The sequence below is a fragment of the Haemaphysalis longicornis genome, unplaced genomic scaffold (assembly GCF_048455015.1).
Source record: "Haemaphysalis longicornis isolate Haplotype H1 unplaced genomic scaffold, Haemaphysalis longicornis Haplotype H1 scaffold_3, whole genome shotgun sequence".
Taxonomy (NCBI): domain Eukaryota; kingdom Metazoa; phylum Arthropoda; class Arachnida; order Ixodida; family Ixodidae; genus Haemaphysalis; species Haemaphysalis longicornis.
In genome coordinates this window covers 206,871,823-206,897,296 of record NW_027526335.1, presented here as the reverse complement: position 1 = coordinate 206,897,296, position 25,474 = coordinate 206,871,823, and the positions used below count along the sequence as shown (strand labels likewise).

The window sequence follows — 25,474 nt, the reverse complement described above, 5'->3', positions numbered from 1 at the left end:
CTCCTACGGTAGCTGGGTGCGCAGGTGCCGTCCCCTCCAACAACAGCGTCTGCCTTGGAGAAGGCGCCTCGTCTCCTCGGGGTAAACAAGCACATTTCTGTGAGTGTTTGCTGTTGGGACGACGACCCGTCTACGGGCGCTTCTCCAGTTCCGTGCTCGGGGCGCACATTTGGCTTCCGCGTTGGAAGTGGAACTCGCGCTTCTGCCAACTGCCTGAGCAGATGCCGAGCCGTCCTGTCGCGGACGCCAATTTTGTGAGGAGGGAAGGGAAACCCCCTCTGCAGGTTCTTGAGTAGGATATGTTTGGTGGCGACTGGGGCTAGCCACAGTCACCAGTTAATCAGACGAGGGCGCTTTGAGAGGTTAAAAAGAAAACATGTATTCTAGAACAAAGCACTACGCAGACAATAATACTTAGACGAGAGACTACCAGAGAGCTAACAAAGCCCAAAACGTCTACCTAATGCACAGAAAATCCTATAAATCTAAATGCTAGAAAAGTGCCACAAAAAAGTTCATAACGAGTTCACCGTGACGTGGCGTAGTACGCTGGGCGTCGGTGTGTCACGGTGCGTTGCGCTGAGGGCCGCGTCAGGAAGACTCGCGTGCTGGACCGAAGGCCTCATGCAGTCGGCACCCGGCAGCCGCCAGTAGACGATGACATCCAGGCCGTGGTCGTTCAGCAGAGGGGCACACCGTAGCTCGTGTGCCTGCCACGGGCCGGGACACTGGGGTATAGGACGCTGGTCAGGGGAGGCACTGGCATCAGGTAGATCCCTCTGACCTTGGGTCCCCGAGACCCGATGAGCTCTCGATCTTCGCCTGGACGCCGCTCTGTTCGAACCGTCCTCTCCGAACTCCTCCACTGCAATCACCGTCGTTCCTTATTCCCCTCTGGCCTCGTCACCGATCCGTTGTGGCCGGCTCTCATAGTCCACTCGCGTTCACCGTCCTCGGCCTGTCACTTCTTTTTCGTCGCTGCCGAAATGAGGACAATCCCTTCACGGGCATGTGTGCTCGACGTCATCGTCGTCGTCCCCGCCGACTGAGCGCTTCACCTTACAGAGAGGTGATAATAAAGTCGCCCTAATTCTTATTACGCCGGTAGACAATTTGTGGGGGTTCGTGGAATATTCTTTTTAGGCATTCACTTTGAATTGGGATATTGTGATGTTTTGTTAGTACGGTGGACACCCTTGTAGTGGAGGCTGAGTGGGTTAGAACTAAGTTTGTTTGTGGGTTAACGTTCGGGGCTTTTCCTTACAGATTTCATTTCGGTCTAATTGGTTGGCCCGTACAACAGCGCCGTCGAAAACTTTTCCGGGTATTTCATATTCAGGAGGGCGGTCTTGAGTTCTCTACCGTTTGAGTAAAATTCGGCTTGGTTCAAGCAAATTCTCCTAAAACGGTGGGCTTGGTTGTACGATATTGCTGTCTTACAGTGTCTTAAATGGCTACTTTGGAAGTGCTAATACTGCAGCGTGCCTTTCAGTTTTCTATACAGTTTTGTTTGAAGCCTACCAATGGGAAGTAGTAGTTCAGAAAGTTTACACTGTGTTCCGAATAGGAATGAGCGAGAGAAATAGTAGGATTGGCTAGGTTAAATGCTCAATGAAGGTAAGTAGCTCCGGGTCACCGTGCTGCCAGATGATGAATATGTCGTCGATATACCTTTATTAGTACAGTGGGTTTAAGAGTTAGGTGTCAAGAAAGTTTGATTCCAGGTGAGCCATAAAGATACTGGCGTAGTTGCTTCCGATTCGAGTTCCCATTGACTTTCAGCTGACTTGCACGTAATGACCGCAGTCACACTCAAAATTGTTAGGTTAAAGAATAAGCTTAAGAAAAGTTTGGAGAGTAGAAGAATCGATAGATTATTCGCACGATGACTGCTTATACGCACGTGATACAGCCGTGATGCCATCTTCATTGGGGATATTAGTATACAGGGACGCACCATTGAGGGTGACTAGGAGGCAGTTATCAGGAATTTCCATTTTTCAGATGTCTGAGAGAAAATCATTTGTATCCTAATGAAGGAGAGAAAGCTGGGCGGAATGTCTCAAATGATATTATCGCCATAGCGCGAGTGGTTTTGCGGTAACAGGGCCAATGCCAGAAACATTGGGGGGCGCTGGGTTGTTCACCTTGTGAATTTTAGGCACAAGATATAATTTACCGGCTCCTGGGCTTACAGGGATTAGTAACGAGCCGTGGTTTCATTTATTGTACTATTTTTAACAAGCTCAGCTAGTTTATCTTTGACGATTTGCTTATAGTATTGAGTGGGATCAGTGGGTAGTGCTTTGTAGAACGTCGATACCGATGATTTCTTATTGGCCTGGCTAACATAGTCGGTTTTTACAAGGATTACGATGGCGCCTCCTTTATGGGCAGGTTTATTAATTATGTCGGGACAGCGGGCGAGTTCTTCTAGGGAGTTCTTTTCGTTGATAGTCATGTTATGACGGAAAGACGTTTCACCGCTCTCCTGCAAAAAGTGGCCCTTATTGCTCCTGTCAAGACATCTGAATGTTCCCGGTCACGCATTTGAACATACTGAAGCAACAAGTTTAGATTCCGGTTTCAAATCCCACCACGACCGCGAGGTTCAGGAGTCTTATCTCACTTATGGGGTTGGGTCAGCGACGCTTGGTATTAATGAAAATTACGGAACACTAACGTGCTTATCCCTCGATAAAAAATAACGAATTCACTATTTTTCGCAATCTTTATTAATCATACCCTTGAGTTTCCCAACAGAATTTGCAGAAACTAAATACAGCAGCTTTATTTGCCTAATGCGACTCAATAATGCGATTTGTCCTTGGCAAGGAGGCCGCGTCCCCCCCCCCCCCCACATAGAAACGTTTAACCCTTTGTGATCTATGGACCCTACCTATTTCCTGTTGAGTTGCTAGCTTTTGTGCAAATCTCTTTTGCGTACTGTATCTATTGTGTCCCTCCGTGCGGGGCACACCCAAAGCACATTCTTCGTTCATGCCTGTATGGATCCGTCCAAACCAGTCTCCCCGCCCACTGAAACCATATTGTATACTTTTCCCTTCCTTTTGAAACCGCGATTGTCTAGGCTTCCGCACTGTCAAACTTACAGCCCATGCCAGGTACGTAGCACCGTCATGGAGCAACCTTGACAGCTGCCTAGTTAATACGACCCCTTTCTCTCTCTCTCTCCGTCTCTCCTTTGTGTCTCTTTTTTTATCGTTGTTGTAACAAAGTCTTAGCCCAACTGCATGCACACTCTACCAATTGCCTTACCAATAGCCCAGATAGCCCAGGGCCTCAAGGCGCGCAGGCCACTTTTCGCATCACTTGATGCCAGCACTACCACCCATCAAACTTTAAATCTCCTATCCACGTGCTCCGCATTTACTGGGTACGGCGGCTCTGCCAGTACGGTATCTAATCCGCCCATCTTCTTACTGCAGGTGAAAACAATTCTTACTGAAAATTCTATCATTCAAGTGACCCGTGCTTGGTAGTGCTGCAGTGCCCACGGCTGTGTTATTGTATCTCTGAAACAGCAGAGTCTCTAGAAAAATTGCTTATGCTTGCCAGAGATATCGAGACAAACCCGAGCCCGGATTTAGCGGCTATTGCAAAGCAACTGCAAGCAATAGCGGCCGACATCATTGACATTAAGAAAAAGCGGCTACCTAACATGCACAAGAAGTTAGATGGCCTGGCTATACTAGAAGTTAAAATGGAATCTTGCCAAACTCAGACTGATTTGAAGAGTCACGCCATCGAAGTTGTGCAAAAGAAAATGGGTGACTTAGACAAGCATAGCAGGCGAAATAACTTGATTGTTTACGGTCTCCAAGAAGTTGACGAAGCAACAAGTGAAATGAGTGCAGACAACATGAACACGACTCTAATCAATAAACGGTCGAGAAAAACAAGGTTACCATAGAACGGACAAACCGGTTTGCTAAACCCGTACCAAATAAAACACGGCCAGGAAATTTTAGGCTGTTGGACGGGAGACAGAAAACTGAGATACTAAAAAGAGGATTCAAAATGAAAGGTACGTTGTTCTCCATCGGCGAAGACTTCCCGCCGAAAGTACGAGAAATAAGGGAGAAGCTGTGGGGCAGTGCGAAGTCAAACCGTGAAAACAAAAAAAGGTTACCCTTTCATTCGAGAAATTGTACATTGAGATTCGCGTGTTCATTTGGAGTGACGAAATCAACAACAAATACCGATAAAAAACGACCAAAATGGGAAGAAACGTAGAGTGAAGGAAATGAAGCAAAACGAAATCACAAGCAGGCGAACGACTCGAAGCAATAGACAGTTAAAAAGCTAACCTCGCTGAACATAAATGTCTGGAGTATACTAAACAAGATAAAAAACTTGAGAAAATTTTACTTGATTATGACCCTTACACTGTGGCTATAAAGGAGAAATGGCTTTCCCCAGATGTATCCAGTCACAAAATTGGTCCCCCAAGCTGCTCTGTAATAAGAAAGGATCGGCCAACTCGTGGCGGAGATTTGCTTTGGAAATTAGAAATATATTCCTTTCACACCTTTGCCTGATGTAGAAATCGAGGAACCGTTTTTTGTAAGATAGTTTGCGACAGCAAGAGTATAACCACTGGATGCGTCTATGGTAGCCCGTTCACCAGTGAGGACGGTACAGCTTGCGTCCAAGAATTCCTTTCGCAGCACGGATGTAGATCTTGTGCGATTATTATGGGGGACTTTAACCTCCGTGATTTAACTGGGCTACAATGCAGCACACGCCTCCGTCATTGAAAGCACTAGTTAATTAATGCTTCATTTTTACCTTCATCTGGTAGCATCCAATGCAACGCGAATACAAGGAACAACTGGAAATATGTTTTACCTCATACTTCTCAGTGACCATTTTCCAATCAACCAAATGGAGATAAGCTTTGTTCACAGGGTATCTGACCATAAAATGCGTGCATGTCAGTTGCCACTAGAGTTGGAAATGATAGTTCGCCCTATTACAGTAACCATTATCACTTATAAGAAAGCCAACAACGGCAGTGTTCAATCTTATCTACCGCATGAACTCCAGCCAGTTTTTGAAAGTGCCTCTGATATGTTCACAAATGTAAATTTGTTTTAGCTCCAGTTTAAAGTCATTGTTCTCCACTAATAAATAACTTTACACCTGTGAAGCACAAAAAACCCAACCTATAAAACCATGGATAAACAGAGGAGTCATCCATGCGAAGCGTCAATTAAAAGGCTATGCCGGCCGGCGAGGATCAACCGCGAAAGCTCGCCAGGTGACGAGAATTTATGAAATGCTGCCACCGAACTAAAAAAGACAAGGCAAGCTAAAGAGCATTACCCCAACGTAACCCTTCCAAACTTTATCACAAATACGCTTAGAAATGCTGCAGGCATTACCATAGAAATCGTGAAGCGTCGTCTACAATAACAGCAGAAGATAACGTATAAAAGTTGATTGCGCACAATGATTTCTTCCGCTCAGTATTCACGACAGATAATGGCATTTCACCTCGTGTAAAATAGCACAATACTGGCAAAATTACCGAAATTAACATCAGAGATACTGGATTTATGCAACTAATACTTAACTTGGCCCCCAAAAAAGCCACCAGCCAGGATGACATAAATAACGAATTCCTAAAAAGACATGCAGAATGCTGTAGCAATTATCTGGGCCTCATTTTTCGCAAGTCGCTTTCAACATCTACCCTACCGGAGGATTGGAAAAAAAGCAAAAGTAGTACCAATTCACAAATCAGGAGACAAAAATGACATTTCGAATTTCAGGCCTATTTGAATAACAAGCACGTGATGCAAATTACTTGAGCTCATAGTCCTGAAGCATCGAACTGTTTTCTTGAAAAATGTGAAAGTTTTGTTTTGTCAAATGTGAAAGTTTTGTTTTGGCTTCCGCAGCCTTCCATTTACTATTACGCAACTAGCAGAAGTAGTTTACTACGTCGCACTATCCATTAGCAACCCCGTGCAAATGGACATCATACTACGGGAACTTTTCAAGGCATTTGAGTGTGTAGGCCATACTAAATAATTGTGAAATTGGAAAGTGTGATTGGGAAAGGCCCAATAGCGGCATGGGTCAAAGGACTTTTCCCTAACGTATCACAGTTTGTTGTTTTCGAAAACACTCCATCTCAAACGTACCTGTAACAACCGGTGTTCCGCAGGGGTCAGTTCTCGGACCACTAGTGTACTTAGGTTTCTAATAACGACAAAACTTCCAAAATCGAGGGCAACATCAAGTGTTTTGCAGATGACTGCTTTATGTACTGGGAAATTAGAATGCTTAACACGTCTCTTAGTGAAATTACGAAATGGTGTTTTTACAGGCGAATGCCCATAAACATTAGGAACTCTGTTCCCATGACTGGTTCAAAAATAAAACAGCCTTCTACTGTTACCCACTTCATGAACGGCATACCCTTAAGTAACGTTTCGCAACACAAATATTTGCGAATCACGCTTACTTCTGATCTTAGGTTGGACGCACATATCACAAGTATTTCCCCACTGCGTTGCGCAAGCTGTTTCACCTAAAACGGTGCCTGAAGACGTCTCCCACTCCCACCAAGCTGTTAGCTTACAGGACATTTTAAGACCGCTTCAAGAATATGCAAACGGAATATCTATTCCGTCTTTGACTACCCTAATAAAAGGGCTCAAAGTGTCAAACGGAGTTGAATATTCTCGACTCGCTGATAACAAGCACTGACGCGTTATCTAAGCTCAGGCAACTGGCATAATTTTCCGAAGCAATACCGCAAGTTGGGCTAGTTGGTGCATGATATCGAAAAAACTGCAAAGCGCACAAATAGACGGGGACAACAAGGAGGGACACACACACGTGATTACTCGCAACTGCCGGTTTCATTGAAAAACACAAATTTATACATGAACACAAAACAGAAAAAAAAACATTGTGCCGATTAAAGCGTGTTCCTTGCCGTGAATAATAAAGGATGATTTGCTTATGAACTTGTCATTATGTTCTTTGATAAAATATGCCTCTACCAATTCTCTGACAGTTTTATCATGATGCCTGTAGAGCACCTCAGTGTCACCAAACAACGAGTGACACTTACACTTTTGGCAATGAGTAGGCAAATTGGCGCTTGTTGAATTTTTCACAGCTGACGCATGCTCATTCAAACGAATGTTTAAACAGCGTGCAGTTTGGCCCACATACGCAGACTTGCATGATAACGGGATTCCGTAAACGACGCCAATCGCACAACGAACAAAAGGCTGCGTATGGGTGACGCCACACTCGTTCCTCTGTTTCTTTGGCCGGTCCTTGTTGTTAACAATGCGGCTGAGAATGCCCACTTTTGTTTCTACCGAGAACAACAACACCAAAGTGCAAATTTTCAGAGGAGGAGAAGGACCGGTGTGAAAGAAAATGTGCTGTAGCCCCGTACGTCCATAAAATGGCGCACGGTTTGAAGAACGTGGGGTCCCGATGCGGCGTAAGGGTGTTGTTCTTGGCAAAAACAAAAGTGGGAAGTCTCTGCCGCATCAAGAAACGGCCTACGAAAAAGAGGAACGAGTGTGGCGCTGTCACGTCAATTTACCAAGTAGACAGGATACACAGAAAAACGTTTAATTGACGAGGACGGTGTTTCGCAGCACACATAAACTAACAGTAAACAGTCACAGAAGTGTTCTCACGGTTTGAGTTTGCACAAAGGTCTAGGTATTGTGTCGCTCACGTTACGGGTGATGTCTTCCTATCTGGCGTGTGGGCCCAGACAACCGACAGTCATGTCTCGTAGTGCTTGCACGAAGTGGGTTCAGCCGACGCTGCCAACCGCCAAGGGAGCGTAGCCCTAGTTGTGATGCGTCGCAGCGTAGCCCGAGCGTCCCCGCCTGTATCTTAGTTGGTAGCCTGGAGCCGCCGACGGTGCGCTGCCGCGGGGTCTCCCTCCAGGATCGTCGCCTGGAACTCCGGTCGGTAGGCCTGAGGCGTCGTCAGGCCCCGATGACGCTGGGGTCGGCACCAGGAGCGTAGCCTGGTCTTCTCCTCTTCTTCCTTCTCCCAGCGCTTGCCTCACTCCTCTTCTTACTCACGTCTCTAAATTCACTTCAACGCTGGCACATTTCAAGCCCGTCTATTGGGCACATGCCCCTTCGGGGGCTTTGACACATACCCCTTCGGGAGGTTGCTCATGACAGGCGCACCCATACGGAGCCTTTTGTTCGTTGTGCGATTGGTGTCGTTTACAGAATCACGTTATCATGCAAATCTGTGTATGTGGGCCAGACTAGACGTTCTTTAAACATTCGTTTGAATGAGCATGCGTCAACTGTGAAAAATTCAACAAGCGCCAGTTTGCCTGCTCATTGTCAAAAGTGTGTCACCCGTTGGTTGGTGACACAGGTGCTCTACAGGCATCATGATCAAACAGTCAGAGAATTGGTAGAGGCATACTTTACCAAGGAACATAATGACAAGTGTAGAAGCAAATCAGTCATTATTCTTCATGGGAAGGAACACGCCTTAATCGGCACAATGTTTGGTTAATCTGTTTTGTGTTCATGTACAAATTTTTGTTTTTCAATAAAACCGGCAGTTGCGAGTAAGCGCCTGTGTGTGTCCCTCCGCTTTGTCCGCGGTCTATTTGTGCGCTTTGAAGTTTTCTGGATAATTTATAGCGCAGGAATAACATTTATTGTTTCGCGAACGGAACATGGCCCACGTGTAGCATTTCTAGATCTCAGACGTGCTCGTTTTTTGTGTATTTTTTTTGCTGTATCTTTGTAGTACCACTACTATTACCTGTATATACTACTTGTTTCCTTAGTTCATGTTTTCTTCTCGTTACTATAGCTTGTAATATACGCGTGTGTATGGTGTGCAATTATTTGTGCCTTTGCGTGCATGCGTTCTTTATTTTCTTCCTCATGAAGCAAGCCTGGTGATTCGCACGTTTCTTGCACGCACATTATGTACGTCGACTTGCTATGCTCACGAAAGAGAGTAGCAGTACACCTTTCGTTCCAAATGTCGTCAAAAGACGATAGTCTTTGTAGACATTTGCGATATTTGCCAAGAAAATCCCCCCTTTGCTTCCCCGCTCATCCCGCTCACCTCTCGCTGTTCCTGTACCGTCACGCTCATCCCAAGGTAAACACACTAAAGGTTTGGCCAATGCGATTTGAATTTACCGCGTTCCACTGCTACAGGGCGGGTTCCTCGATGCCAGCGCTGCAGTACGGCGGAGACGCGCGAGAATCGAGGCGGCCGACTACAATGTTTATAGAACCGCGTGGCCATGCTACACGGGCGTTTCAAGCAGAACGTGGAACCTAGGTAGTGGAACTTTCGTTGCTGTTGTTGAGTGTTTTTTTTTTGCGAGCCGCCAGTAGGTGGCGCGGGCAACAGCGTTCGGCGTTTTTGTGCAGTAGATGTAGAATATCATTTGCTATCGAAAAAACAAGCCTCCATAATTTTTATTAAAGTAACACTGTAAATATCCCTTGTGTTCTAATTTCCTCTCTTATATTTGCGTAATGTCTTGTTCTTGATCAACAAAGTTGACAAGTATGAAGGTATAAACCGCGCCTAGACGTTTACCTTTGGCTGTAAGTATATAAGTCTATTGTGCAATATATATTTTACTTTGGCCCGGTGGCTGAATCGAGTCACAGACCGACAGACAGACAGACATACCGAAATTTCTGGGTTTGAGCGGCCGAAGAAAGACTATCGTCTTTAATAAAATTCCAGCCACGCATCGCAAAACGCACCAGTGCAGTGACGTTGTGCAAAATTGTAGGGCGTATCTGAAATTAGTTCCGGCTGTGTTAAGTTCGTTTATTGTGGAATACGCAGACGGAACTTCAAATTCATTTTCAGAATACGCTGGACGTAAGTGTAATGCTTGAATATGGGTTACGTGGGACGTACCTCAAAAGACTGGGTAAAAGTACAGTCGCACCTAACTTTATATTTCACAAATCGCACGTGTTGGTCCGAGTCATTTGAGTCCAACTTGGTATGTTATTCCATGAAGCGGCTAAATAAGCAAATAGAAAACGGGAAGGTCGTTGTTTTTATCGGGTTGAAGCGCGAGGAAAGAAACGACAAGGTTGAAATGAGCATGGGTTCAAACGGGAACCTCCTTTAGTACTCGCTGCAGTGCCCAGTTGATTACTTGGCCCAGTAAAATGTGTCTCTTCGTTCTGAGCAGCCTTTTCATCCTCTGCCTTTCCCCTTTCACAACCGCAGTTTTTTTCTAACTCTGACTGTGCTAGTGCGACATATGGTGTGCGGATGACCACCGGCCTCTCGGCTACCACTGTACTGATCCATTTCATATCTTTCGCCGGTGCCTTTATCTAAACATTGGGCTGCCCGGCTTCCCACCCACAACCCTTCATCCACAAGTTGGAGAAAGACCCTCCGCCATTTCGGATTCCATCGCCGACCGTCAAGTCACCGCACCGTCTTGTCGAACACGATTGCCGTCTCTAGCATACTACCCGTCCCCTTCCGCCAGTCTTCTGCTGACCTCTCAAACCCATAGTATCCGGCCCTGCCACGGCGAAACTGGGTGGTGCAACCTTCGGAGGCAAGGTTAGAAACCGTCGAAGCTCCTAAGACCTCCCTGTGTGGCAATAGGTTGAGGAAACGGCCGCGCAAAATGCCGAAGTCCAAGAAACCACGCGTGCCGAGGTTTCTATTTTTCTTAGGGGGCACAAAATGACCGCATGACGGAAGGCCGTGGAGAATACGCGGTAGTTACTCGACAACTTGCTAACACGCTCAAAAAGCTAACGACCCATTGGGACAGTCCTCAGATCCAAACTCCCGGCGGCTACCCTATGACCACTTTTGGAAAATGTGCCCCTATGATCCGAATTGATGATTCAGATTTTTTGGGCACATTTGTTGCCCTACCGCAGTGTTGCATGGATCTCCCCATAGGCATGGACGTTTTGCGCGAAGCGAAACTTAAGCAGCAATCAGCACGCGCCATGGCTTTGTGAGCTTCGAAAGGGTTGTTTCCTCGCGTGGATAGCCACCGTCAGCGCCGCATGTCTGCGGCCACACCTTCTTACCTTAATCAAAGCCGTTGTGAAACGTCTTCGAAAGGGCTTTTTTTTGGAAATTAAAAGTAACCAAAGCTCATACAAAATTATAAATATGCTTATAAAAACTACGTCTAGATATCAAGATATGCAGTGTGAATTATGAAGAATCCTTACCTTTCGAAAGCGCGACCTGAAAAATAAAAAAATATCTTTAGCTGTTTCAAAATAAGAATGACGGCATGATCCTACAATGCTGAAAAAGCCGTGGTGCTCTCTGTTCCTATATACTCATGTATGTATGTATGTATGTATGTATGTATGTATGTATGTATGTATGTATGTATGTATGTATGTATGTATGTATGTATGTATGTATGTATGTATGTATGTGTGTGTGTGTATGTATGTATGTATGTATGTAAGTATGCACGTGTTTGCTGTTTTGGCTCAATTACAAATAAAGAAAATACGGGAGTCGTTCAACAAATATTCACAATGGAAACATTTGGGTGTCGTTGTTACACAAGTGATGTTGACAAAGATGACAGTAGGGTAGCATTCCCGGGTAAACAAGACATCCGGGGCATTTATGTCAGAAGCGCATAGCGGGTAACGTCCGTGTCATTTTCTACATATACCTTGTTTTACCGCTCCAAATATTTATCAACCACCGCGGCCCTCGTAGAAGGGGCAAGCGAGCTCAGCCGAAAAAATCGCACCAACAACTTCTCCGTCCCAAAATATTCTGCACCGGTGTAAAAGCCTATGATGCATCGGGCACCACCTCTATAGAACAAAAAGTTAGGAGCAGTGTTTTTACGTTTTCGTACATTTCCGCCTGGATGACAGCACAAAAAAATACGCAAAACACGCTGCTGGTGACTGTCCACGAAGAAGCAAAATATGTCACAGTACTTTCAACACCGTGCACAAGAGGGCAAAGATACCAATGACGTCTATTTGCCGAATTTGAAAAGCATCCTGATTCGGCAATAAAAGAGTGAAAGGCGCGACAAACATCCCCGTTCACCAACCAAGCCCCACTGCCCCAAATGACAATAAATTAGGCACCGACAAGGCGAGACCCAGAAGCCAGAAAGAAACCTCCAGGTAGCCATTTTGGAGGGAGGGCAACCACCGGCAAGACAACACGAAGTGGTCAATTGTCTCCTTTACTTGACAGAAGCCACACATGGTCGATGGCGCTATGCGTGCGCGGTGTAGATAAAAATTCAAATTAGGCGTGCGGCAGCGAAAGCAAGTCAGTGTGACCTCACACTGTCAAAACTGCGCAAAGTCCCACTTCCAAGAGTACCGGAGAAGCTCAATGTCTGGGCAGCCAGCGACACTGTCTGGTGAGAAGCTGTCTAGCGAACTGTATCTTTGAAACCTAGTGGCAACAACGTAGGCTATCGGGGGCACAGTATCAACCAGGGGACTATTCAGCGCTACTCCTGCCAGGTAATGAGGCGTTTCGTTAAGTTCAACACCGCTGTGCCATGGGACCCAGGCCAGACGAATGTCTCTGACATGTGCCGGTATAAGCATCGAAAGCGATCGGCGATGTGGAGTAATGGTTGAAGAAGATAAAGTTGAGCAGATCGAAAAGAATCCGTCACAATAATCACCTGGGAATGCTCTTCGCTGAGCTTTTGGAGAGTGAGCGCGATTCCCAAAAGTTCTGCCAAGTATTTTTGACGTGAAATTTGGAAGGCGCAGAGGAAATGCCCAGTCAAGCACAGGCGAAAATATACTTACACCGTATTTTATCCCGAACAAAAGCATCTGTGGCTATAACCACATGTGTCGGGAACTGTTTTAGATTGTTTGCTAAAAGGCGAGATATCGTTCTCTCTGGCAAGCATGTGCGATTGGAGAGAAAAATGTCGAAATCAGTGTCCACCATCACAGTGCGATAGTCAAATGTAGGTACCGATAGGCACAAACGTAGGTACAAACGTAGGTTGATATTTTATGGGCGAGCAAAGACTGTACGAACACCACCTGTGTATCCCTGTAGGTAGGCAATGGCTGGGCAAAAAAGGACGATGGGAAGTGTACAAAAACTATTTGTGATCGTGGTATAGGCAATTTTTTGCACTAAGGTATGCTTCTACTGTCAGTACCTTCAAACGATAAGTAGCAGGAAGGGTTCGAGCATCCCAGTACAATACCCGAATGGAGATGTACCTTGCCAATACCTAACACAATCGCCAAGCTTGCTTTTCTAAAGTAATCAATAGTCGGAGCTTGTAGAATGGACAATTAGAAAAAGGAATGCAGCCGAATTCCAGAATAGGGCGCGCATACAGGCATGAGAGCATAAGGAGGACGTCTCTGCGCATAATAGACTTCTTATTACCAAATCTTTGAAACGGGGAAAGTTCTCTCTCTCCTTTCACCGCAATGAATTTATATGAGGACGCCAATTCCGAGTGCTCTCATACATCACTGCTAGATATTCAGACAGGTAACCTGTGGTAGTACTTTCTCTCCGTATGTCAGATAAATCGAAACTGGGTCTTTCACTGGCACTACCAAGAGGGCAATTTTGTCGACATTTAGGGATAGGCAGAGGCCGTCCAGTCATGATTCTAAGGTCAACATATAAATATTCATTGACTGAAGCAAGACATGTATATTGGTTAAAGCGTTGAAAAATGCCATATCGTCAGCATATAAGTACGACAATACGCCCGCAATAACGGCAACTTCGCTGAGTAACGCGTTAAATAAAACAGATGTCAGAACGGATCATTGAGGTAAGCCTGGCGCTTGATTGTAATGTGAAGAGGTAAGTAGGCACTGGGCAATATAAAATTTGTGACCTGTTCAAAAAATCTTAACCCACGAAGTAAGATATTCTGGAAAACATAAACCATCTTTTCTAAAAGTATGCCATGTTTTACGCAATCGCAAGCTTTGGCGACATCCAAAGTCACAAGCGCTGCGGCCTCTTTGGAACGACGAGCCAGATGAAGGTGACTCTCTATGTCTGTGTGCGCCGACCATACCGAGCAGCCTGGCCTGAAGCCCACCTGCCGAGGACTCAAAACATTTCCGCTATCTAAAAACTTTCTCATTCTGGCCAATAAAACCCTCTCAACTATTTTACAAGCTTAGACGTTAAGCTTATCGGCCTAATGTTATCCAAGGAAAGACCTAGCCCGGGGTTGTTAGTCAAGGGAACAACTTTCGACAAACGCCAATCAACAGGGCCTCAGGAAGTGCGCAGAGAGTGTTTCACAATATGCAGGAGGTCTTCCGGCGACTCTGTAAACAACATTTTTATCATTGGGACAGTAATACCATCTGCGCCTGGTGCTGCGTCGAGTACGCGCTGTAACACATCGTATAGCCCCCCCCCCTTTGTAAGCTCTTCAAAGTTCAGATGATCCCGCCCCAGGACAGGGGTGCTAGCGGCCGGCTGCGCCAGTACTGGGTATGGGGAAGGGAAACGAGCCTGATGTCCTAAAGCCAGCTGATCAAGAAGATTTATTAAGGCTGTTATCGTGCGTATCAAGGAATCAAGGTTTAGTGAACTATGGCCGTTTTTCTTAATCCGCAAGAACGTGGAGAGTGCGCGCCTATCACAAGTTTTTGAGGGGAAAAAGAAGCGACGTGTGTTATATAACTCTTTTTTCCGTGCTACAGGGCGAAAATATTTCAAATTGCTCACAATTTCGGGGCACTGGTTACACTGTAATTTTTTCCACGCTGCTTTTCTTCTGCGGACCACGCCGCAACAAGACCCGACTTCGCAAAAGTCAAGTCCAATACCGACTTACTTTTGCCGTGAAGGCATGTAGCCGCTCTGACATTAGAGAAAGTGGTCGCTAATCCATTCCCATAAACGCCTCCCATAGGCATCAGTACGATATCCCCAGTCCACAAGATGAGAAATAAAATCCCTGGCGAATATGACATCATTTTTACAAGCCGCCAAAGCTGCATCCAGTGAACCAGTATATGTCACCCCATATACACAGTATGCATTTACAAGGAAGCCTGAAACATTTCCAGGTAATTCAAAGTCAGCTGCAACAATGTCACTCTCACATGACAGCGAAACAAAGGACGTGTATGCAATACGGCACAATTTTAGCGGTACTAAAATCACTAACCCTCTACCTCTACCTTGCCTGTCCAAAAAGAAACGAGCGGAAATTTGGAATAAAAAATGATTTCTGCGGAAAAGCCTAGTTTCTTGAAGTAGAATAACGTCAGTGTGGTATTGAGCCACAAGCCAATTCAGATCAGGAGAAGCAGTGAAAAGAGGGCGGCAATTCCATGGGAATATTCCTGCAGTTGTCATGATTAGCGAAGCTGCGCCGATAATATGGCCAGTTGTAGTATGCCATGCAGCTCATTTGTCGACGGCCCGGAACTTTTTTGATTTTTGGTATTCTTTGGTTTGGAAGCTTTACTGACCTCCTCATCAGTGGAAGAGAGCCTGCGCTTTCGCGCCAGTGGCGAGGAGTGACCTGCATCTCTCTCATTCCAGTCCCCAACACAAGCGGAAGGCATTTCTGGGGGCACAGGAAACAGTCCTAGATCAGTGACTACCGCATTTTCATCCGAAGGGAATGGCATGTTTGGAAGAGGAGTCGGCGGAGAGTCCCAAGGTCCGCGCGGCAGCGATTCCGAAGGTGGCAATGGGCCAGATGAGCCGAAGCTGAGGGAGCTGCTGCTTCTGATAAGTCTGAATTATTCAGTGAAGCTGGTTTCCCACTTGCGGCACATATAATGGAGCCAATTCTTGCGGGCTGAAGCTGAAAGCCGAAGGACATTGCCGAGAACATTTGCAACAAATCTGCCATTTTCTGAGTCTTGGCGTGCATTTGACTCACGTACTCGGACAAGGACCCAAATATTGGCTCTACAATGGTACTCAATGATTTAGAAGATAATCAATTAAAGGAAGACAGCTGACATGCGGAAGTATAATATGGAGAGGATCGAATACGCTGTAAAGAACGGAGGTAGTCTGAAAGCAGTGAAGACGCGTCTTGTCGGGAAAAATCAGATGTATGCACTTAAAGACAAGCAAGACACTCTCATCACAAACATGGATAAATAGTCACAGTAGCCGAGGAGTTCTATAGGGGTCTGTACAGTAGCCGGGATCTCCTGGATAATGCCGAACGAGAAAGTAGTGCAGAGGAGATAGAAATCTCACGAGTAACGACAGAGGTAAGAAAGGCTTTGAAAAAAAATGAAAAAGGGCAAAACGCCTGGTGAGGATCAGATAAGAGCAGACGTCTTGAAGGATGGCAGGGAAATTGTACTTGAAAAACTGACAAACCTGTATACGCAATGCCTAATGACCGCAAGGGTACCGGCATCATGAAAAAACGCGACCATCCTAATTCATGAGAAAGGTGACATGAAGACTTGAATAATTACAGGCCGTTAAGCTTACTGTCAGTCGTCTACAAGGTACATACCAAGGTAATCGCTAAGAGAATTTCTGCTACGTTAGATTACAGTCAACCTAAAGAACAACCAGGGATTCGTAAAGGCTATTGAACAATGAACCTTATTTACACGATCAATGCGTGATAGAGTAGTGTGCTGAGTGTTCTGAACCCCTATATATAGCCTTCATATAATATGAGAAAGCATTGGGCTGGGTCGAAACCTCAGCAGTCATTTAGGCATTACGAAACCAGGGTGTAGATGAGCATTATGGAAAAATACTGGAGGATATCTACAATGGGTCGACATCCACCAACATCCTCCATAAGGAGAGCAGTAAAATACCTATGAGGGAGGGCGTCACGCAACTAGACACATTCTCTCTAATGTGTTTTGACAGCATGTTTAAAAAAAGTGTGCAGAACATTGTATTGGGAACAGGTGGGAGTAAGAGTTAATAGAGAATACCAAAGCAACCTCATGTTTTCTGATGACGTTGCCCTGCTAAGTAACTCGGGCGGACGAATTGCAAAGCATGCTTTCCACACTGGACAAACAGAGTAGAACCGTGGGCCTGAAAATTAATTTGCAGAAAACCAAAGTAATGATCAATAACCTGGGGATAGTACAGTGGTTTGGGATAGGTGCCGAGGCAGTGGAAGTGGTAAAAGAATATATCTACTTAGGCAAAGATGTGACCCCAAATCCCAACCTTGAGGCAGAGATAATTAGAAGGATAAGAATGGGGTGGAGTGCATACGGCAGACATACTCAGATAATGAATGACAGCCTATCATTGTCCCTGAAGACGAAAGTGTATGACAGCGGCATCTTACCGGAACTCACCTACGGGGCAGAAACTGCGAGGGTCACTAAGAGAGTTCAAGTTAAATTGAGAACGACTCAGCGGGCAATGGACGATGATAGGTGTAACATTAAGGGTCAAGAAGAGTACGGAGTGGGTCAGAGAACAAACGCGTGGTAAGGATATATTAGTAAAAACTATGAAGAAATTGACGTGGGCAGGGCATGCAACGCGAAGGCAAGATAACCGTTGGTCATTAAGGGTGACAGAGTGAATCCCTAGTGAAGGCAAGCATTTCAGAGGGTGGCAGAAAGTTAAATGGGCAGATGAGATCAAGAAGTTTCCGCGGATAAATTGGTCGCAGTTAGCATAGGGCCGGGTAATTGGAGCATAATTGGAGTGGTCTTTGCCCTACAGTTGGCGTAAATGGGATGGTGATAATGGCGATGATGATGATGATGACAATGGTTGTCATGCAGTTCGCTACCGAAGCATTGACCATGTTGGAAATGGACTGCTCGCTGACAGAGTCCTGACGGGAGGCCACAGTGGCATAACCGTACGCCCTTTCTTGGACCGCCGCTAAAGCTTCACGACGTGGGAACCATCCCTTTTCTATGATTTCCAACACACTTGTTTCCGGGCCCGAGACGGACTGTTGGAGTAATCAGGCGAGTGCGATGCCTGGCAAAGACAACATCGAGGTTCAGCTGCTTGGCACTCGGAGGCAGCATGAGCTCCTCAACACGACCCATACCGGGATTTCGATTTGCAACCTTTGATGCTAAGGCCATATCTCCAGCAATTGCGGCATTGGAATCGTCGCGGCTGAAGGGGTTCCAACCGGAACAGCAAAGGCAATGCCTTAATCTCCGAGGGGCAGGTGATTCCCGCAAATTCACGATAACAGATTCTTTTGGCTTGTTTCTGTCGTTGACTGCCCTGCCGCACCTGTAGACCGAAATGGCTCCCTACGCTGCGATACCATTCAGCACCTCCGATGGACTGAAGTCCTTGCTAACTCCCCTCACGATACCTTTTGAGCATGCGAGGTGAGGAGGAATAAACACTCTCACCGGCATTGAATAGAACAGAGAACAGGCTAGGAGATCAATGATGCCGACATCGTCAGATGACCGGAAAAGTATGCCACCCCTTCCAAACGGTCTCACCTCTGATATCGTCCTGAAATAGGGAGGCACCCCTGGCAGATCAACCTATATCGCCTATGAATTGTTTCGCAAAATTTCGTCCCGTTTGTTGGAACCAGGGCCACGGGGATGTTCCACACTCCTACGTTGAGAAATGCATCTACACACAAGTCCTGCATGGGGAGCAAATCCGACCAGGTCGAGGAACCCTGACTGGGGGAGTTGAAAGATATCTGCCTCACCAATACACTAACTCACAAGAAACAAAAACATTTCAATGCTGAAAAGCAGAGCCTGTGATAATCAAATGAACGCAAAACCACCTAAAATCATGGCCAATGCAAACAGAGGAGCTTGTTTCCTTGACAGGAGAGCTGCGCTGACGTGTAGCAGGTTCGGTGCCGCGCCAATTGTACGTGTTGGCAGTCGGGCACTATGCGCCGTCATTGGCGTCGTATTCTCAGCCGAAAGCTCTGTCATTTTTTGTACGTTTCGCGTCATGTGGCTGACGCGGTGTTCGGAAGTCACGTCAGGTTTGGATCGGGTCGTCTGGCTGAGGGAATGTCGTGAATCACGGTGTTCGGTGAATCGTTGCGTTGTTGAAGCGTTTTTGTTTTACCGCCGTTGTGCAACTTTACCTGAAGAAGTTGCTGCTTTTAGTTTGCCCTGTGTGGGCTGGGAGACCTTCCAGGTTTTAAGCCAGCATTTTTACGGTGGTTAAGCGACTCGTATGGGTAGGGAGACGGCGAGCGATTGAAAGAAGCTGGGCCACCGCTGGTGTGAGATAGACACTCATCAATCTCACGTGGGTGTTGGCCAGGAAGAGGGCGAGGTGCGTCGATAGAGAAACCACGCAGTCCAAGTTTCTTCTATGGGTAGGAACGGTAGATGTGGTCGGCCTCTCCGGAGTGGTAGCACAGAAGAAAATTATCGGGTGTTCGCCATACGGCGGTCTTCCTCGGCGTCTTGCTTCGGACTACATTGAGTCGGGTGGGCGACGTTGGGCGGTGGTATGGCGGGGCCTCTCGGCGTGTTGGAGCGGGGCGAGGTCAAGGAAGAGCCACACAGTAGGTCATAGCTTGCGGCTCGCGGGGTACTACGGATGGCGTAGTTCCCAACGATTGTTGCACTTCTTCGCTAATTACGTAGGTAAGGGAAGCTACTTAGGCTGCGGTTGCGTGGGGAGAAGTTTCCGCACCTCCTCTCTCACTATTGCGCAGATGGTCTCGCGGAGGCTATCACTGAATCCGCAGGCTGTCAACGTAGTTCGCATTGGCCGCACAAACCCAGTTGCGGTCATACTGCTTAGCACGTATTCCGAGGGTCTTCTCAATTGTGCTGGCTTCGGTGACGAATTCGACGACGGCTTTGGGAGGCTTGCGGTCATGTGCAGCAAACAGTTTCTTCACACCGCACATTAAAAACCAGAACTTCTTTTCTTCCGCTTCCGTCATTTTGGGGTCCCCGCGGCTAAATTGTTGCTTCATCTCCTCAACGTAGATCACAACCCTTTCGGTGGGGTGGTTCCCACGTATTTCCAACAATAGGGTGGCCCGTTCTTTCCGCAGGACTGTGGCGAATGTGTTAAATAGCTCGCTCGAAAAGAGGGTCCAGTCCGTTAGGGAGCTTTTATGGTTCTCAAACCACGTTCAGGCCATATCTTCTAAATAGGAGAAAACATGGCGGAAAGATCCCGCCTGTAAAGATGCGCACGGTATCACATTTCTCCAACCAGTTCTCAGGGTCTTTTCCGGGGGATCTGCGAAACGATCGTGGTTCCCGTAGCTGTTGTAGGACGATGATAAAAGTTATTTGTTGCACTATGTTGTCAGTTGCATCGGTCTTTCTCTTGGTTAGTTCCGGTAAGAGACCACACTCGGCCGGTAAACTTTGCAGTCGGTGGCTCGCTCTAAAAGGGTTGGCTTGGCGGCTTCCGGAAGGCGATGGAGCATAACGAGTTGCGCACCCAACACCGTCACCAGATGTCACGAAGCCAAAGACAAAGCAGGTGGCTTCAAGGAAAACAAGTTTGTTGGAGTGAACTTGTGCTCCCCTATCAACTTACAGAATAGAGAGGCGGCGAAGCCGCAGTCAACAAAGTTTCATGCGCAGGCGAGCGTCGGTTATTCAAATACCACGGCATCTGCTCTGCAGGCTTTCAACTTTGGGCGCGAGTGTTTTTCGAACCATCGATTTACATCCAGAACATTGCAGATCAAAGAAGTTTATTCTAGGTTGCTGTCATTAGTTCCATACATTCTTCCTATCGAAAGAGATAACACATGCGGCCTAAAGAAAGCAATGGGTGATACACATAGCCCACGGATAACGCAGATAGCAGAGGACGGCGCAGCCGGTCGGCAAAGGTATAAACAACAAACCAAATGCATGGTTCAGGGCAATATTGGCCCGCATAGTTGTATTACGCAAACTGGACAGAGTCCGAAATGGCGCTATCTAAATTACAGGAGCGTAATGTAAAAATACTGCAAGTGGCGCGGGTCTGGTTGAAGGCAAGACTTCAAATTCGACGAAATGGATCCTCGTCGTCCTTTTCTTCCACCACCATGCCAATCATACCCTAGTACCATTGCTACCTTGTGCCACCGTCGCGTCAGAATAATAACAGTTACGCAAGCTTCCTTTGGCAAACTTTTACGCTGCAGAACAATGTTACTTTGCAAAAGTTACTTTCTGATTTGAAATAGTGAACTAACATGGCATAAAAATGAAAATGGTAGTTTCACTCCTTTGTAGAGCTTCTTCACATTCGGTAAACACCATCCTCAACATCCTCTCCTTTAGAACGAAAAGACTTACGATCACTTAACAATGTTACCAACCCGCTCACAGTGCATATTTTTGGGAGCGTAAAGTCGCGAGCATGATGTATGTAAAATCCCTTAAACCTTTGCGCTGAAATGGGTGTCGGAAATTTTCTTTGACCGGGCTTTTTCGTAATTGTAATGTTAACTATATTTTAGCCCAAACATGTTTTCTATTCAACACTAAAAGAACCAAAGTTACCGTTCTGTGCGAAAACGACCGTAATAAAAATAATAATGCCATTTCTAACAATGCAAATCATCCACGCAGAATTGCTGTAAGGAAAGTTCTTTGTCAGTCTCCTAGGTTTTGCTTTTGCCGCGGCCTTTCCCGCATTTACCGCCATATGCAAAAAAATAACATCAAACCTCAACTTCAACTTTAGCATCAACAGTAGCAAACTATGAAAATGTTTGCACGAGTTGAAACGCATAAGCAGCCTTGAAAATCAATGTTCTGGGCGGAAATTAAGAAAAGTATTTGAACCAGTACCATTGCGTACATTTTAAGATGTACACTTTGTCATTGTGGGAGAGGGACTTCACACTTGGGAGTTTTTCGGCGAACACCTCAAGTGCCCTATTCTGCAGGTAGCGCTCTTGTTGCAGCTGTCCAGTCAAAAAAATGACCGCCGCTGTGTATTGAAAACAGATTAAGATACGTGTGTGATCCGATGGTGTTTATATTCGGGTCTGCATTGTAGCAGCTGAGCTTTGTACCAACTGTACTCGTTCCACGCCGAAGCCAGCGAGGAACAAATACCCTTGCCGTCCTGCTTCGACCGGGCGGGATCGACCGGGCATTTCGGCATTTGAGGTCCTTATGTCATAGTATTACAAAATTCACCAAAGTTTCGATTGGAGACGTGAAGGCTGTTGAATACTGCATGCCGCGTACACATGAACGTTATCCTACATGAATAAAAACACACTCTTGTCAATGCAGAACTCAGACTGCACAAAAACTGTGGCGTGTGCTGTTTGCTTGCTGAAGTAATTCGTACTCCAAGACAAAGAAACAAGCGGGAAAGATGGGACGCATGAAAGGTGCAACAGAGATGAATCCCGTACAATTAAATCGAGGAATAAATGAAATTGAAGAAAAAGGTTTATTACTATAGAGCAATAAACAAGTTGTTAAAACGTAAGAGAAGTATTTCGCCTTCAAAACAGGCAAAAACGCGTAGAGCCCCGACGAATGTTTAATGTGCAAGGTTTACCTTCAGAGGCGCAGAAGCATTCTACAAAACGTGCGGATGAATTGCCTTTGAAAATTGTCAAAAATGACAACATGAATGTGTATTTATAATAGTTACAACAGCCACGTTGTTTATTTCTTCGTTTCTTTTACAGAGTGTACTCTTGCGTATTGTTACGTTGCTATGAAACTTCCAGATTCCCTTAGGTAATGCCTTCAGACCCTTATGGTAAGAGAAATTAAATAAATGAAGTGAAATGAAACTACAAATATAATAGCAGTATCGTCCGAACCAGGAATTCTCATATACATGCCAAAACAATTGTGTTACGTGCATCTTTGAGAGCGAAGTGCAGGTTTCTGCCTGAGAATTTCTAGCCAAAGTAGTAATTTATATTTACGGCGGTATTTTGTGACAATTTTCAGGTCTTATAACATATCCTTGGCAATAATTTGATTCTAAATATGAAGCCAAGAACGGTAAACCAAGATTTAAAAACGCAAGTTTCCGGTGTCATTTCCGAAAAAGCCGTGTTAACGTCCTCACCTGCAACTAAAATTACCAGTTGAGTTGGGTTATAAGCCGTTTGTGCAAAAGTGATGCTAAAAATAGGTGTTTGAATATGTATGGGTTTAGAGCAACGCCGGTGTCATTCCGTGCCACCTAAGATATTGCATCCTGAATACGGGGTTCTGACATAGCTATCTGTTTTTTAAGCTTTCAAGCTGTTTTTATATTATGCACCCTTTTTAGGTCCATAAAGAGTTCCTCTTAACAAGCTACTAGAGTGAACTGTGCTGTGTAAGTACAGACACCCTCTTTGTGCAGAACTCTTTGCACCAAATCTCGCAGCACACTAAATAGTAAACAAATAGGTCCAAAATGAAACAAAATTCACAAGGGATACTAGAAGTGTATAAGGTGTTAATTGCTGTAAAAGCCCAAATCCACTACAGAAATCTATCCCGATGTGGTTTGAGAAAACTTCACACATATTGAACTATTCGTTTATTTTTGAAGGCGTTTAAACGGTGTTATTTACACGTTATCCACTTCAACGATTCCCAAACCGTTTTAAACATGGCGGCTTATGCGTTTCTGCTGCCTAGTACGAGAGAAACGTTTTCCGTTAAACGCCTTCTTTAGTACACGAAAAAAAAACACGTTTCAGAAATAGTGAGCCAAAATGCACACTGTGTTTTGCCTGTATATCACCGAAATCATCAATTTCATGGTGAAGCAAAGAAGACTTTTACAGAAAAATAACGACAAAAAATGCTGACGCATGACAACTCTATCTGGAAAAATTAAACTCACCGCTGATGAAAGAATGACAAAAAGTGCTTTCAGCTGCCAGCAGGTGACCATTCTCAAGCTCACGTGCCAAGCTAGAAGAAAGTAGGACATAATACATTGATTGAAACAACTTTGTGCCTGTCGAAACAAACTCAAGCGATATACACTTAAATAACACATTTGCCAGTAAAGTAAAATAAAAAGATTGTGCCCTTCTCTCTGTGAGGAAGGATGACCTGCAGATTAAAGACATCTTGCTGTTTGTGTAACGCTCCAACCGACCACTTTGACCACTGCAGCCGCCGGGTCGGTCGCGGTCGACTGTTTGAAATTTACGTTACTACGTGTGACCAGCGCAACAGACAGTACACGAAACCTATAGCTGCTCGTGCACATCAACCCGTACCTTCCGCTCACAACCTGTTCACGAAAAAACTGCAGCCCATTACTTGAACGTGCTTATAAGTAAAATACCATCGAAAATGTCACTCTTCAAACCATATCAGCTGAACAAGTTATATTGGGTCAAGTTATATTGAGTTTGCCAGTCAGCACAACGAGTGGTGGTTGTTGACGAGCTTAAACGGCCTACCGTATAGGTATGGCCGGAAATTGCTGAAGGCCGAGACTGCGGTGAGGCACGTTTTCTCGGTCGTAGAGTAATTGACTTCTGCTTTCTAGGTTGCACGAATTGCGTACGCTAGGGCTCTTTCCGAAACATCGTGCAACTGCACAAGAACCGCGCCGAGACCTACATTGCTGGCATCTCTGTGGACTTCTCTATCCACACATTCGCCAAAATGAGCAAGGACCAGAGCTAATCGCAGCCGTTTTTTCTGGGCTTTGAAGGCACTTCCTCCTCTTCCTTCCACACAAATGGTTCATCGTCTTTCGTCAGATGTGTCAAGGGTTGTGCCCTGTCCGAAATATTTGTTATAAAGCGCCTATTACAAGCAGAGATTCAAAGGCAACACCAAACAGCTTTTTTGTCAGGTGATCTCTGGAAGCCTGCGACATCTGCCGACTTGTCTGAGACACGGGGCACTCCTGCTGACTGATAACGTGGCCAAGAAAACGCAGCTGTTTATGCCGAAAGTGGCCCTTTTCGGGGTTTATAGTTAAACCAGCGGAGCGAATGGCTTCCAGGACCAGCCGCAGTCTATGTAGGTATCCTTCAACACGGGAGGGGCGACACTCGCAGCAGCACATCTGCTGGCATGTTGCAGCGCTTGCGCTTATGCGGCTGATTTCAGAGGAGGCGGCTCCATATCTATTTTCTCTAATTCTTTAGCAGCTTGCCCTACTTTCTCTCGAACCACTTGAGCAAGAGAGGCATACGCCGGCGAAGCCCTAGTCAGTTGAGAGAAACGGAGTTCTTCCCGAAAAACAGATCAGATTCTCTCCCTTAGAGGATCTTGGCTGGTGGCCAAAGCAGCCGACAGAATATCCGCTCGCGCGCCGTTCAGGTTGCGGTCATTGTGCCTGGCGCGTTATTCCAGTGTCCTCTCTATCATCCTTGTTCCTGAAATAAACTATGCGACAGTGTACCGTTATCACACCTCGCATAAGGCAACGCGTTTTTTTTCCTCAGCCATACGCGCGTCGGCGCGTCTGAAATGGCGAGGCATGTCGTCGCAGTACACTGCCACGCTCTCATTGGGGCGCGAATTTCTGACGTGTAGCGCAGCATCAACCTTTTCCCTCCTGACGGCCCTGG

General features: G+C 45.9%; 1 long non-coding RNA gene across 1 annotated transcript in view; it reads right to left on the bottom strand.

The window, feature by feature from the left end:
- Positions 1-25,474, bottom strand: part of LOC144173670 (uncharacterized) — a 149,899-nt gene that overhangs the window by 93,469 nt on the left and 30,956 nt on the right. The window contains exons 3-4 of the long non-coding RNA XR_013323354.1: positions 23,779-23,849; positions 11,238-11,253 (exon numbers count right to left, since the gene is read on the bottom strand). This is a non-coding gene — a long non-coding RNA (uncharacterized LOC144173670). The remainder of the gene's footprint in view (positions 1-11,237; positions 11,254-23,778; positions 23,850-25,474) is intronic.